Genomic DNA, 13,674 nt, shown 5'->3' on the forward strand with positions numbered 1-13,674 from the left:
TTACTGAGCAGTTAGGACACGTCCGGTGCTGTTTGGTATTTTGGTATTGGTTGTCTTACTGAAATGTCACAACCACCTGGTGAGGTAGGTACAAAATTAGCCACACTTAACAGAGAAGAACTCGGGGCTCAGAGAGTCTGTTAAATTTCCCAACGTCACACAGCCAGGATGTGACAAAGTATAACCTGGCATCCAGTTACATCCGTTTCAAGGTCAGAACCCTTTACTCCTCTGGCTGGCTGGCTCCCACAGTGGAAAATGCAAATGGTTACCAAGCGAGGCAAATGTGACGCCTCTTCCATGAAGGCCTCCAAGTGTTTCCAAAGAATAGATTTGTGGCTAATCGTGTGGAGCTGGACCATGTAATTTTGTGTATCCCTCTTGTCTCCCCGAACTCCTTGAGGACGGGAAGCACATCTGGCCACTACCTACCCCAGTATCTAAGTACAATTGTGTTCAACTGATTTAGCTGGATCAGTCTGCATGTATCTGACAATTTTTCCCTTACTCTTTCTGAATGACCTACGTTCATTAAAAAATAAATCAATATTGAATGATGCTCGAGGTATATTGTGAAGCCAAAAAACAGGTTACAAGATACTATATCTGGTAATATAATCCCATTTTATTTTGTGTATACACACACAAGAGAGAAAGTCTAGAATGATATATGTCTCAACGGTCATAAAGGTTACAGTAGGATTAGAGTCGGTTTTAATTCTTTATCTTTTTTGCATAATCTGTATCTTCATTTTCTACAATGAACATTATTTCTTCTACCATTAAAAACAAGAGTGTGGAGAATTTATACAGTCAGGTGTATTTCTTAGAATCCAAGGACATTCTGGCTGGAAGGGCCTGAGCCAAGTATTTTAATTCTCAGGTAGGAGATGGGGGGGTCCACAGGGACAGAACTGACTCTAAGCCCCACCTCCTCCTGCATAGTCCCGGGAAGGTGACTCGTCACACAGGGACCAGCTGCAAAGGTACACATGACCCTGTACGCTCTACCTGCCCTTCCAGCCAGGGAGGCTCTGGTGGCTAGAGGAGGTGGTGGGACAGGACCAGGACCCTCCCCTCCATCCAAGAAGAAGCATCCCAGAGGGCCCTTATGCCGCCCAGCCTCCCTGGAGCCAGGAAATGTTCCCCTCACTTCCAGAAGCCAGGTCTGGGGGGGCCCAGGGACCAGCCTGAGATCACGGGGAACTGCTGGGAAGACCCTGGCTCTGGAGGGACATGGGGGGCACTAGAGGCCCTCACTGTACCCAGCAGAGAGAGACAGAGGCCAAGTGCAGACAGAGACCACAGAGCACGTTCCTGAATTTGGAGACCCAAGTGCACCTAAATCAGCAAGGAAAGGGGCCACGCTCCTGTCCAGAAATGCCCGGAAGTGATCAGAGAGTCTGGCTCCAGAATGACTTAAATCATGGGTACTTGTTCTGCAGTCAGTGTGGGTCCTAGAGCAGCACTAAGTGTGTCTTCAGAGCGTGTGGGAATTCCTCTCATCTGCTGGACCCCACAACCGAACCGACAATGATTTTAAGTGTCGGGGCGGGGGGCGGGGGGGTCTTTTTGAAGAAAACACCTTGAACTTTATTCTGATTTCCCGGTGCGACGCTCCCCACTGCGTCAATGCGGGAATGCTACCCAACGCCCTGTGCCTCGTTTCCTCATTTGCAAAACGGGGTCAATAATGTCCCCTACCTGGTCAGGGCACGTGACACATCAGTGAGCTCACGCGGGTGGGGTCCTTAGAACAATCCCTGGCAGGTAGGCCCTCGATAGCTGTCAGCTGTTGAAGGCAAAGTTATTCCATGTTGCCTAATTTTAGGGTTAACAGGCCTCCCCTTCGGTTTTAGAAGGATAAATGTGAGTTTCCAAAACACAGAAAATGTCACTCAAATCATAGCAACTTGGTTCTGGAAACACAAGGGATCAAACAGCAAGTTGGTGTTTCTAGCAAATCGACTGGACAGGCCCAGGCTGAGACCACAGTTTACTGGGCAGGAAGGGGCCAGTCGTTCCAGAAAGTCCCAGGGCAGCCGAGCTGGGCAGGCGTGTCCCATCGCGCCCTCCCTGGGAGACTACCTGCTCCCGACAGGCTTTCTTTTGTCCAGTTCAACCTCAGATCTATTTAAGGTCGTTGGAAATGTCTTCACCCCATGTTCGCTCCCCAAGCCTGTCAACCACCCCTCATCGTGGGCAGGCCGGCCTGGCTCGCATCGCACCCATAAGCCCCTCCTGGGCCTCGGCGCTGCTGTTCGAAATAAGCGATAGCTTCGCCAAAAACAATAACAACTCTACACGGCCAATGTGTGAGCTCACTTGGCCGTCAGGGGCGATGGGCAGGCCTTCTGTCGCTTTCCCAAGACCCCTCCAAGCAATTCAAAGAATGAAAGTAATTAGAGCCCCAGCCCCTGACCTCTGCTGATGCAGGCGGCCCTGCCTTCTTAACAGGCAAGAGAACAAAGGGTGAAACCAGAAGCTCCCTAGGGCGCCGGGTCTGAAATCAGAGGCTCCCTACAGTCTCATCAATGAACATGAAGATCAGCCAGAAGGAAGGCTCCAAATCTTCTGTCGGCCCCTCGTCTCCGGCCCTGACCTCCCGGAGGCTCCAGAGGCTGTGCCCCATGTGCCCAGCCATCCCCTGGCCCCAGGGACCTGCCCCCCACCCCTCCAGGCTTCCCCGTCAACGTGAAGAACGGAATTGCTTGCTTCTGTGGCTTCCCCTACCCGGGAGAGGCAGGGACGAGGCTGGTCTCCATCGCCCCAGTGACACCTGATGGGCCCCATCAGGGACCTGGCATGTACTACGCTGGGTGTGTTATTTTTGAAAGGTTTCCATTAGATCTCTTCCAACTTCCAGACCGGTTTCAGAGTTCTTAGTAACCCTTCTCGCCAGGCTCTCATATTTTCCTTATCTACAAATAGTTTTCTCATTTTCAGGATCTGCACTACGTCATACTCATGACGTCTGCCTAAAATATTTATATCTAATGAGCGAAAACCCATTATCAAGGTGCAGGGCCCACCCGGCAAGCAGACTCACTGTCTCCCAAGTCCAGGGCCATGGACACACGTGCTGCAGGCAGTTACTGTCCCCCCTGTGCCCCTGCAGCCCATCAGCTACATGCCCTGCAGATTCCATCCCCCAAATTTTTCCCTGAACTCTCTGCTCCCCTGCCCACAATTCCCATAACTGCCCACCCCGGGCACTTGTCATTTCTCTCCTTGGTCGTTGTTGCCAGATCATCTCGCTGGTCCCCAGAAATCTCCCGAAACCACACGCCTGGGCTGCATGCCTCCACCTGGAGAATTCTGCTGCTTCTGTCCTCAATCTGTAGGATCACATCCAGACTTCTCTGCGTGGGACTAAAAGGCATTTTCGGGGCACCTGGGTGGCTCAGTCGGTTAAGCATCCGACTCTCGATTTCAGCCCAGGTCACGATCTCACGGTTCATGGGATCGACTCCCGCTGACAGCACAGAGCCTGCTTGAGATTCTCTGTCTCCCTCTCTCTCTCTCTGCCCCTCTCCCACTCGCGTGAGCCCTCTCGCTCGCTCGCTCTCTCAAAATAAATAAATGACCATTGGATATTATGTATAAGTGACGAATCACTAAATTCTATTCCTGAAATCATTATTACAGCGTATGTTAACTAACTTGGATGTAAATTTAAAAAATAATCATAAATAAATAAAAATTTAAAAACTTAAAAATAAGATACAACAAATAAAAGGCATTTTCAGAGTGGTTGCAACCACCTCTCCACCCCCATCTGTAGCCACTCCCCATGCCCATTCACCCTCAAGCAGAGCCATGCAGGGCAGCTGTGTGAAGCTATCTCCCCTCACTGCCTGGCAAGCCCTACCTCCCCTGCCTCTGGGGCACTGTCCCACTGGTGGCCCCCAATGAACTACCCATCCTGCCAGTATTTCCGCCATTCTGTAGTCTCCTCTCACACGGACCTGGGCTTGGCCACACAAGTAGCTTTGGCCAATGTGACGTTAGCGAGAGCAACACAACAGAGGTTTGGTGAACACTTGCACAACAGGGTCTTTCTGCAGCCCTCTCGGGACCCTGAGCTGCCGGGTAAAGACGTCCCGCTAGCTGCTTTGCTGCTAGCACAGAAGAGCACAAAGAACGAGCAGAAGAGCCATACGGAAAGAGAACGTCCCCACTTCTGAGAAGAGCAAGGTTGGGGGGGGCGGGGAGTCCAGCCGTGCCAGTGTCCCACTTGGGCCTCCAGAGGATCCCATTCCTAGCTCTGATGTGACTGCAACTGCAGGAGAGATCCAAAGGGAGACCAGCAGAAGAGCCATCCGGAGCGAGAGAGCACGAGAGAAAAGGAGCCAGTTGTCGTAAGCCCCTAAGGTCTGAAGCGGTGTGTGAACGGCACTCACGTCGGTTCAGAATTCAAGGAAACCCTAATATGTGCGTGCAGCCTAGCTGGTACTCTGGCTCACACGTCCTCCCCACAAGCATTTCTCGGAGCACCTAATACGCGTGAGATGCTGTTAAGCTCTCCTACCTCCGTTCCTCTCGGCTTCCCCTTCGCCAGTTGTTTTCCGTTCACACTTCACCTCCAGGGCTGGAGTCAGCTGCTTCTCTCAGCATGAACGCCCCCAAGCTCTCCCAGAAGGCCCAGGGCTGGAAACTCTCGGGGAAGATGGTGGGAGCTTAGGGACCATCAACTGGTTTAGGGGAAATGACTCCATTAGCGGTCGACCTCCTACTGATGGTTGTAGGTGACACATCTGCAAAGCTTCTGGGTCGGAAAGGGACGGCGTTTCTGCCTGACGTTCGGGGAAACATCAATTCCTTCAGGTTTTTGAGATGTGGAGTCAAGAAACCTGATCCCGCCGGAGAGGCCAAGCAGGGATGGCGTTTGCCAGCAGGATGCAGAATGAAATGGACGTTCATACTTTCCAGAAATGCCTTCAGTGTCTACAGGACGCAGCTTACTGATTCCCTTATGTCTGTAAGAAGGATAGGATCTTTCCTAGGCCGCTCTCTACTTCCGGAGAGGATCTGATTTCCCGAAGCCAGCAAACGGAACTAACCCTGACCCAGACTAAGACTCTCGGGCCCATAAGCACAGCCTCCAAAACCACTTCGTCCTTCAAGGCATCCATGTGTTTAGTGACTAAATCAAAGGGTCGTACAAGATCGTCTGCGAGGCTCCCACAGTTCTCACCTTTGGGTGCTATAAATGAGGGACATTCACACCGGCAGTGGCATCGGTGGCACAGCAACCAGGGGCTCAATTCCAGGCACAAATGAGCACTGGCCTGAAATGCAGGGTACATGGGTTCTAGTCCTAGCCCTGCTCCAACCAGCCGCATGAAATCAGACGAGTCTGGAGGTGTCAGTAGCCTCGTCAGTAAAACAGGGTCCACATTTCTCAAAGAAGTTGCGCAGAGCACAGAGCTGGAGAAAGGGAAGGAAGGGAAGGAAGGGTCTTTCCCAAGGAAGGATGCTTGTGGGCTCCAATCTCGCTCCATTCAGTGAACTCTCTGCGGCCTCACCGTGCAAATTGCCCCAAGGCTTCAGAGGAGGAAAAACAAAACCAAAAACGGGCCATGCCTCACAATCTTTCCTTTTACTAATCCACACACAGACCTTATCCCTTTCACCAAAATTAACTCAAAAGAGATTTAATACCTAAATACGACTTCTAGAAAAAGGATTAAAGTATATAACCCCTTTCAGTAGTAATCACACAAGTATCTTTTCATTAATTTCTTCAAGACCTGAGTATCAATGGTTTGCGAGCACAATGCCAAGCAGACACAGAGGCAGTAAAGCCGCTGCCCAAAGGAGCTGGCAGGGGAAGACGCAAAGGGTCAGACACAGTGTCCACAAAATGTGCGATGACTGAGCTACAAAGAGCTACGGAAAGTCAGAGAGGACGGGGCACAGTTGGCGGATGAATCAGGAAGACTGCTTGGAGAAGGCGGTGTGTCAGTGAGGAGGTCTCTTGTTCAACATAACAACTAAGTCAGCCAGCCCTCAACGATAAAGACATCTGCGGGTTCGCAAAACTAGATGCTGAGAGGTATGGTGGGCCTTAGGGTGGCTTGATCCAGGACCTCCAACATTCTGCTCTGCCCTCCTTAGCTGTTGGCAGCCAAGTGGCTCACACCATGGACAAAAGCCAAAGAAAGTACGTCCTTCCGTGGATGGACAGGAACTTCCCCAAACGGATAAAGAACATTTGTGAAAAGCCTCCAGCAAACATCATCCTTAATGATGAAAGACGGGATGTTTTCCCCTTAAATTAGTGAAAAAGACGAGATGGCCCCCTCACCACTTCTATTCACTCTTGTTCTAAACTTCTAGCCAGCACACTCAAGCAAGAAAAAGAAATCGCAAGCGTCCAGATTGAAAAGGAAGAAGTAAAGCTGTCTTCATTCACGGAGACCCTAATCTGTACGTAGAGAATCCCAAAGAATCCGTGGGAAAAGTGGGAGACTAACGAACAAATACAGAAATCCACGGTACCCCTTCATACTGACAATGAGAAATCCGAAAATAAAATTCAGAAAGTGACTTTATTCACAAAAGCTTTAAAAAGAATAAAATATCTAGCAATACATTTAACAAATGTAGTGAAAAACTTTTTATGCTGAAAACTAAAAAAAGAAAAAAGAAAAAAACTTTGCCGAAATGAAAGAATAAACGGAGACGGGGGCGCCTGGGTGGCTCTGTGGGTTGAGCGTCCGACTTCGGCTCAGGTCCTGATCTCGTGGTTTGTGAGTTCGAGCCCCGCATTGGGCTCTGTGCTGACAGCTCAGAGCCTGGAACCTGCTTTGGATTCTGTGTCTTTCTCTCTGCCCCTCCCCGCTTGTGCATGCTTTGCCTCTCTCTTTCTCTCTCAAAAATGGATAAACAGTCAAAAAATGTTTTTTTAATAAACAAATAAACAAATGGAGAGAAATGTCACTGCTCATTGACTGAAAGTCTCCATATGGTTATGAGTGCAACACTCCCCAAATGTACCTGTAGGTTTAATGCAGACCGTACAATGGCCAGAAACTAGACGCTTTCCCCCCAAGATGGGGACCAAGGCAAGGATGTCCCCTCTCAGCTTTCCTTTTTGACATTGTCCTGGAAGTTTTAACTAATGAAATAGGACAAGAAAAGTAAATAAATGATACATAGATTGGGAAGGAAGAAATTAAGCTGTCTTTGTTCAAAAACGACATAAATATCTATGTGGAACACCCCAAAGAACTGGCCAAAAAAGCCCTCCTGGTATTAAGATGTGATCATAGTAAGGTTGTGAGATATAAGGTTGATATATGAAAGTCAATCCCTTTCCTATATACCAGCAATGAGCAGTTAGAATCCGAAATGAAGGGGAGCCTGGGTGGCTCGGTCAGGTAAGCACTAACTTCAGCTCAGGCCACGATCTCGTGTTTCATAGGCTCCAGCCCCACGTCCGACTCTGCGTTGACAGCTCAGATTCTGTATCTCCCTCTCTCTCTGCCCCTCCCCTGTTCACTCTCTGTCTCTCTCTGTCTCTCAAAAGTAAATAAATGCTTAAAAAAAAACCTTAAGAATTTGAAATTAAAAATACAACACCATTTACATAAGCAGCAAAAGAAAGTTACTTAGATATAAATCAAACAAAATATGTACAAGATCGATGTGCTGAAAACCACAATACTGTAGTGAGAGAAATTAAAGAAGAGCTAAATACATGGAGAGGTATTCTGTGTCCCGGATAAGGAGAGACAATATTGTTAGCATGTCAGTTCTTCCCAATTTGACCTACAGATTCAGTACAATTCCTGTCAAAGCTCCAGCAAGTTATTATTTAGATATCAACAAGTAATTCTAGAGTTTATATGAAAAAACAGGAGACCCAGAATAGTCAAGACAATAGTAAAGAATAATAGTCAGAGGACTGATATTACCAAATTCAAGACTTCGTGCAGAGCTACAGGAATCAAAACAGTGTGGCATTCAATGATATGGTCAATTAGTCTTCAGCAAAGCAGGAAAGAATATCCAATGGAATAAAGACAGTCTCTTCAGCAAGTGGTGCTGGGAAAACTGGCCAGCAACATGCGGAAGAATGAACCTGGACCACTTTCTTACACCAGACACAAAAATAAGCTCGAAACGAGTGGAACACCTAAATGTGAGACTTGAAACCATAAAAATCTTTGAAGAGAACACAGGCAGCGACTTCTTCGACATTAGCTGCAGCAACTTTTTTCTAGCTATGTCTCCTGAGGCAAGGGAAACGACAACAAAAACAAACTAGTGGGACCTCATCAAAATAAAAAGCTCCTGCTCACCAAAGGGAACAACCGACAAAACTAAAAGACAACCTACTGAATGGGAGAAGATATTTGCAAATGACATATCCGATAAAGGGCTACTTTCCAAAACATATGAAGAACTTACAAAACTGAACACCAAAAAACAACAACCGCCAACAGCAGGATTAAAAATGAGCAGAGGACCTGAGCAGACCTTTCTCCCAAGACGACATCCAGATGGCCAACAGACACATGAAAAGATGCTCGACGTCACTCATCACCAGGGAAATGCAGATCGGAACAACAATGAAACACCACCTCACACCTGTCAGAATAGCTAAAAAAAAAAAAAGAAAAAGAAAAAGAAAAAGCAAGAAACAACGAATGTTGTGAGGATGTGGAGAAAAAGGAACCCTCTTGCAGTGGTGGTAGGAAGGCAGACTGGTGCAGCCACTGTGGAAAACAGTACGGAGTTGCCTCAAAAAGTTAAAAATAGAACTACCCTACAATCCAGCAATCACACCACGGGGCATTTACCTAAAGAATACAGAAACACTACCTCGAAGGGATACATGCATCCCTGTTGAAAAAAAAATTGTTTTTTACATTTATTTATTTTTGAGAGACAGAGAGAGATAGAGCACAAGTGGGGGAGGGGCAGAGAGCGAGGGAGACACAGAATCCGAAGCAGGCTCCGGGCTCCGAGCTGTCGGCACAGAGCCCGACGTGGGGCTCGAACCCACAGACTGCGAGATCGTGACCCGAGCCGAAGTCGGACGCGCCACCGACTGAGCCACCCGTGCGCCCCAATGCATCCCTGTCTAAAAGCAGCATTATTTACAAGAGCCAAGATACGGGAGCGACCCAGTGTCCATCAACTGATGAATGGATAAAGAAGATGTGGCATAGATATACAATGGAATACTGCTCAGCCCTAAACAAGAATGAAGTCTTGCTATTTGCAATGATGTGGCTCTAGAGACAGATCTAGAGAGTACAAGTGAAACACACCAGTCAAAGAAAGACAAACACCACATGATTCCACTCATACATAGAATTTAGGAAACAAAACAAACAAGCAAAGAAAAAAATGAGACAGAGAGAAACCAAGAAACCCGCTCTTAACTAAAGAACACAAACTGAGGTTAATCTTCGGCAAAGAGGGGTGGGGGCTGGGGGGCTGGGTGACATAGGTGATGGGGATTAAGGGGTGCACTTGTCGTGATGAGCCCGGGTGACGTATAGAATCGTCGAATCAGTATATTATGTACCGAACCCAATATAACCCTGTACGGGAACTAACTGGAATTAGAATAAAAACCTAAAAAAACATAAAATTAAAATTAAAAAACCAGTGTGGTTTACACAGATACATAGATACATACACAGAATAGGTAAACAGATCAATGGAACGGAATACAGAGCCCAGAGACAGATCCACATACAAATATAATCAATCGATCTGTCACAAAGGAGCAAAGGAAATTCGGAGAAAATATAGTCTTTGCAACAAATGGTGCTGGAACTACTGACATCCACATATAATAAAAATACTATTCCAGACACAGACCTCACACCTTTCGCAAAAGTTAATTCAAAAGGGATCATATGCGTAAATGTAAAACACAAAGCTATAAACTTCTGGAAATAACATGGGAGAAAAATCCAGGTGACCTTGAGTTTGTGATGACTTTTAGATACGAGACCAAAAGTATAACCTTTGTAAGGAAAAATGAGTAAGTTAGTATTCACTAAAATTAACATTTCTGCAAAAGACGCTATTAACAGAATAAAGAGCCAAGCCCCTGACTTGGAGAAAGCATTTGCAAAGCACATATATTATCTGTGACGTGAAAAGAACTCTCAAAAGTCCACAACTAAAAAACAAACAGGTGCGCCTGGGTGGCTCGGTCGGTTGGGCGTCCGACTTCGGCTCAGGTCAGGATCTCACGGTTCGTGGGTTCGAGCCCCGCGTCGGGCTCTGTGCTGGCAGCTCGGAGCCTGGACCCTGCTTCGGATTCTGTGTCTCCCTCTCTCTCTGCCCTTCCCCCGTTCTGTCTCTCTCTCTCAAAAATAAATAAGGTATTTTTGAAAGCAATTGTTTAAAGGTCCAAATAAGTGGAGAGGAATGCCACATTCAAGAGGTTGGAAGACAATATCGTTAAGTCTTAGTTACCGTAACTTGTAGTCAACTTACCGGAAGTGGGAGTCCTCAGCTTTGTTCTTTGTCAAGATGGTTTTCGCTTTCTCAACTCCTCGCAGGAGCACATGATCTTTAGGAAGACTTTGCCAATTTCTTTCTCTCTTTCTTTTTTTTTTAAAGGCAGCCGACTTTGGCACATTTTGTGTTGAATCTATAGATCAATTTTGAGAGGATTTGCACCTATATCAAATAGCTGTGTTCTTATCACTACACTGGTAACGGGCCCTCCTTTTTGTCATTCTTTGAAAATAGGATTATTGGATTAGTAAACATCAGAGAACGTGGTTGCAGTCTATTGTCTGTGAACTTAGGAAATGCTCTTTCATGTTCTTTTCCCTGAAGGAGCTCTCTCCCCCCCACCACGCCCGGCCCCTCCTCGGGGAAGGTGCTCGTTGGCCCCTCGCTCCTGCCCACAGGCTGGCCGCAGTGGAAAAGAGGAGACCGCCCTCCCGGATGGTTCCTCCGCCTTTCCCCGAATCACCACCGTCACCACGGCACTTCATTGCTGTCTTTAATAGCTCACAAGTGGCTCCTTCTGGAACCGATGGCAGAGCAGCCCGTGGATCAGCCAGTGAGCTGCCGGGGCAGCAGCATTGGCACGCACTGCTGGAACGCGGGCGGCCGGCTTTGCTTCCGAGACGCGCTAAGTGCCCACTGGCCTGGGATCCGAGATCCGCGCTTGGGCTGCCTGTGATCCGGGCTGCCTGCCTGCTGCCAAGTCTCAATTAGACAGCCTGTAATACAGTTGGTTCTGGCACAAGTGCTGAGGAAAATAAATCAAAGGATTGTCTCCGATAGGAGTGAGTCCCCGACCACGGTATCTGGAGAGGCCACGAGGAACCACGGCCCTCAGCCTGGGGCCGTTAGCGCGGAAGTCCGTGGTAAAGCCGCGCCCTCGAACGACGTCCCCAAAACGTGTGTGGGACCTGGATGCGATGCATTTAGACACTGCCCAGAAAGTGCAAATGGCCCCCAACTAAAAGGAGGTGCAGGGCTTTCCAAGGACGTCATCTGCACAAATACTTAGCACTCACGCCTGTTCTGGGGGGGAAGGGGAGGCTTGGCTGCGGAAGCCGTGGGCAGAGTCCTCTCCGAAGCGCTCGTCCGTGCCAGCTCGTGCTCTCGGCGCTGTTCATTCAGAGAATTTGCGGGATTACATTTATTAGGAATGTGATTCATTTTTAATTCCACGGTCAGACGGAGGCTCGGGGCGAAGCAGGCTGCTTTCTCGCCTGTAGCTCTGGCAATTGATATCCGTGCCAGCTTAACCTCTGGGCACCATTTTCGAGCCTTTCGTTCAAGTGCTTTGTCGCAAAGAGGAAGTGATCTAAGATGCTCCAGGGTAGAGGTAACTGTGCAAACATTCCACTGCTTTTGTTTAAAAAAAAAAAAAAAGAAGAAAGAAGAAAGCGGTTTAAACCTACTTAGCCTGTTTTAAAGGGGGTGAGTCTAGCTACCTACATCTTCTGTGTCCCGGTGGCTGTGTGATACCTGTTTCTCGGGCATTTCTAAGAAACGCAAGGAAAAGGAGGAGGCGGGCACAAGAGGCTGAGGCTGGGATCTGAGGTAACAAGGCATATGAGGAGACCAGCATTGGGGACATTTTGGAATGATCATATCTCTGAGGGAGAATATTGATCCACTCTGAGGTGATGTAATCAATGCCGTGAATGCAACAGAGCCAGGCTAACACAAGCATCTGCTAGAATTCTGCTAGATCTCCTATTCCTAGCTAATTAGCCAAACCTTTATTTTTTTATGTGATTCAACACAGGCCTGTGGTTGGGGAGACCTCTCATAAACTACTAATGAAATTATAAATTGCCATAACTTTCCTGAAAATAAGATAGCAACAAATGTTTGGACCAGGATGTGATACAGCCATTAACATCACATCCAGGTATAAATTTGATTGACAAAGGGAAATTTTCCCAACGTCACGTCAGAGTAATCGAAGATACGCAACATCGTATATATGTAAACATCTGTATCAAAGGTCTGCAAACTACAGGCTGCGGGCCATATCCATTCGGGTGTCTGTCTTTGCAAAGTTTTACTGGAACCAGCCAGGCATATTCGCTTGGTAGTGTCTGTTGACACAACACAGCGGAGCGGTTATCACGAAGCCCTGCGAAGACTGAAGAATGCACTATGTGGCCCACCCTAAAAAACTTCTTCAGACCCCGGATCTACATAAATACAAAGAAAACGTCCTGGAAAATAATCCCAATTGTTGACAATGGTTTGAGTATGTAGGATCCTTACAGCATACACATTTTTTAAGCAGTTTTCATGCCCAGCACAGAGCCCAACGCAGGGTTTGAACTCACGGCCCTAAGATCAAGACCTGAGCTGAGTTCAGGAGTCAGAGGCTTAACTGACCCGAGTGTCCCAATGAGCCACCTGAGTGTCCCAACACACACATTTTTTTTTTAATTGTTGGGGGGGTGGGGTGGTACACGTAGGAAATAGAAGGGGGCTCAGGACCTTTGAATTCTTGAAGGCTGAGGAAAGGACAGGTAGACAGAGGAGGGCAAAAAGGATGTAGAGACCCCGCACGATGAGTGTGATGTCTGGCACAAGGTCTCTGTTGGGGGCTGGTCACTGGGGACTTCCATGAATGTGGTTGATCTACAGCCGTCAGGATGGGAAGCTGGGGAGAAAATGGGAGCCACAAATATGGGCCACCAGATACAGGAAGTTTGTGGAAAATAAAAAAATTGAATCACAAGGAATAGATGTGTCATGTTGATGTTTGTCCCAAGAGACAGGACCCCAGGCAGTGGTTGAAGGTATAACAGTGGAAAGCTGAGGTTGAAAAGCTCTAGGGTGGGGTCATGTTATGCCTGCCAGCCGAAATCCGCAGGAACCGTCATAAGGGGTGAAATCCCTTTTAAAATTAAAAATCGATTTTTCACACAATTCCACTTGCATTCGCTCATAGTCCAGATTTACTCCTGGCAATATCTTCTGTTCCTTTCTTCCCCTTAAAAACGTATTTTTAAAGCCTATCTATCTTAGTAAGTAGAACAAATATCATTTATTTTGGGTGCCCAAACTGAGTCCTTCTCAGATGTTAAGGATGAAACAACCCTAAACAACTTGCCTGCTCAGAAAATAAAACTATTATATAAGGGTATGGGGTGAATTTTTTCAGGATGTGAAAATATACACTTTAATTTCACAAGTTAGTAATTA

The sequence above is a fragment of the Panthera onca genome, chromosome D2 (genome assembly GCF_046562875.1).
Source record: "Panthera onca isolate mPanOnc1 chromosome D2, mPanOnc1 haplotype 2, whole genome shotgun sequence".
NCBI classification, from domain to species: domain Eukaryota; kingdom Metazoa; phylum Chordata; class Mammalia; order Carnivora; family Felidae; genus Panthera; species Panthera onca.